Here is a 2958-nt window from a genome sequence, read left to right as displayed (position 1 = left end):
GCAACTACAAATTTGAAGCATTTATCAAGAAAATCATCACGTTCAATGTACGGGCACGAACCATCTCAAGTAGTACGAATCGCTCGCTCTAAACTAGGGTAACGACACGACTCGTCCCTCGTAGTATGGCTCGTCTCATACCTTGAATATGAAAAAATAGAAAACTATTTTATGAAAAACATTCAACAATCACAGAAAGCCGAATACTTGAAGAGATAGTGAAAAAAATATATATGAAACTTTTAAAACACCATACAATTGTTCAAACCTTTACATAATCAAAAATCAAAAAAAGAAAACTTAATTAGATAGCTAGGGTTTAATCAAAACCCTACAAAGAAGAGCTTAGCCACTCATGGAGGAGTGGGAAGAGGTGGAAGAGATGGAACCCTCCATGGGAATTTGCTTTGAAGACTGAGAATCACATTTTCCAAACCCTAGCCTCCTCTTTCTCCTTCAAAATTTCAGAACCCTAATACAACCTCCTTTTTGTCTTTTTATACCTTGGTTTTCTTTCAAACAGGTTCAAAACAGAGGCACAAAATCTGAGGTACGGCCGCACATGCGGTAATGACTGCCGCACGTGCGGGGAAGGGTGCCGCACATGCGGGAAAAACCCTCTGCACGTGCGGGAAGCTAAGGCACTGTTTGGCTGCGAGATAAAGGCCGCACGTCCAGGAATAGGCCTTCACATGTGTGGGAAGGAAATTTCTGCTCATTTTATACTCCCACTATGTACAAACCTGATTGACATTAAACATGCATAAAATGTATAGTTTGTCAAGCAAGTAAAATTAAGAGATCCTAAATAACGACCTCAATGTTGCACGATTCGACCTTAATCACATCCCTCAACTTACAACTTGCTAGTTCTCAAGCAAGGAAAAACAAAGAAAGAAAAAATAAACTTAAGAAAATCTAACTATCTTCTCTTTCGTGCGAAGAGCGGTTGCATTTAGCATATGCAACAAGTCTTTAAACCACAAAGTTATCCCAAGTGGACGAGTAAAGTCTCATGAGGGTTTCCAGAAATAATATCCACAAACATTAACATATTCACATCTATCCAGCAACAATCAATCACACTACACCACTCAAGAATTAACTCACGTGCCACTATAGTGCAATATTAAGACATGATGAGTCATTGAAGACACAATAGGCAAGTATGAAGGAATTTATTAAGTAAAGACCGCAATTCAGTATTACACAAATCAAGTTCTATGGCCCTGTTTGATTGGAGGATATGAAGATTGGGATTGGATGTTATATCCGGTGGGGTCCATATATCCCATGTTTGTAAATTTTTTTTGAAGGGGATATAATATCCGATGGAATTGTATATCCCCCAAAAGTGGAGGATATACAATACCACCCCCCCATTATATCATATCCCCTTGGTTGGGATATGATGTAAAAAGTCCAATTTACCCTTTTGTCTATCTAACATAATATAATTTAATATATTTTCTTGAATTTAATATAATATAATTATTGAATTTAATTTAATATTATTGAATTTAATATAATATAAATATTATTGAATATAATATAATATAATATAATATTGTTTAATTTAATTTAATTTAATATAATATAATATAATTTAATACAAATTTTGAATTTAATATAATATAATATTATTGAATTTAATTTAATTTAATATAATATTATTGAATTTAATTTAATATAAAATTTTGAATTTAATATAAATTTTGAATTTAATATAATATAATTATTGAATTTAATTTAATATAAATATAATATTATTTAATTTAATTTAATTTAATATAATTATTGAATTTAATTTAATATAAATATTATTGAATTTAATTTAATTTAATATAATATTATTTAATTTGATACAAATTTTGAATTTAATATAATATAATATTATTTAATTTAATTTAATTTAATATTATTGAATTTAATTTAATATAATATAATTTAATATAAATTTTGAATTTAATATAATATAATATTATGAGGGCAATCTTGGAAATTACTTGTTATATCCCATAATATATTTTGTAAAACAAACATGCATAACATATATCCAATCTTATATATCAAGTCAACAAACATGACTTGGGGGATATACTATCCAATACCTATATCCTATTCATTATATATCCTGACTAAATCCCACGTCATATTATATATCCTCCATTTTATATCCAGTGAAACAAACGGGGCCTATGTACTTGTGAATGTTAGTAGAACACATCATCAGTAACCTTGGTGTAACGTGCAATCTCCATAACTAGTTAACTGACCACTAAAATAGCCCAGTGTAACTCATAATAACCCCCAACATATACAGACAAGATTAAACTTTTGTAACCAGGATTCTCAATTTTTTTTAATTTTTTTTTTTAAAGACTGTGCAATGTCTTAATCCATTAAGCTTTCTAATCAACCCTTGTAGCAAGCATTACGCCAATGACTCCCAAACCAGACAATTTTAGGGCACTAGGTGTGAAGACACCACTATGGGCTTAATAACTCGAATTGAAAAGGCTACAAATCCAAACAAGTCTTTTTCCTTATTTTCATTAACTGTGTAATGTCTAGATTCGTTAAGCTTTCTAATTAACCTATGTAATAAGTTTTGGGCCAATGACTCCAAAACCTGACGGTTTTAGGGCACTAGGTGTGAAGACACCCCTACAGGCTTAATAACTCGAGTTAAAGAGACTACGAACCCAAACGAGTCAAGTGTTTATTTATTTATTTATTTTGAGAATCAAGGCTAGTCATTTATTCTTTCCTACAACACTAGCAATTATTAATAATGTACACCAAGGATTATAATAGAGAGGTCACCGCTATGATAGTGTGTTCATGTGAGTCAAGGCATACTCATGATAAGTATACTAATATCACATCCACAAACAACTATCTTAGTGCAAACATCACATGCGAGTGTTTACCCAATAAACCTTTTTTATACAAGTC

Source organism: Camellia sinensis, chromosome 2 (assembly GCF_055761805.1).
Source record: "Camellia sinensis isolate YWXY chromosome 2, ASM5576180v1, whole genome shotgun sequence".
Classification (NCBI taxonomy): Eukaryota; Viridiplantae; Streptophyta; class Magnoliopsida; order Ericales; family Theaceae; genus Camellia; species Camellia sinensis.
This window is presented reverse-complemented; position numbering follows the sequence as displayed.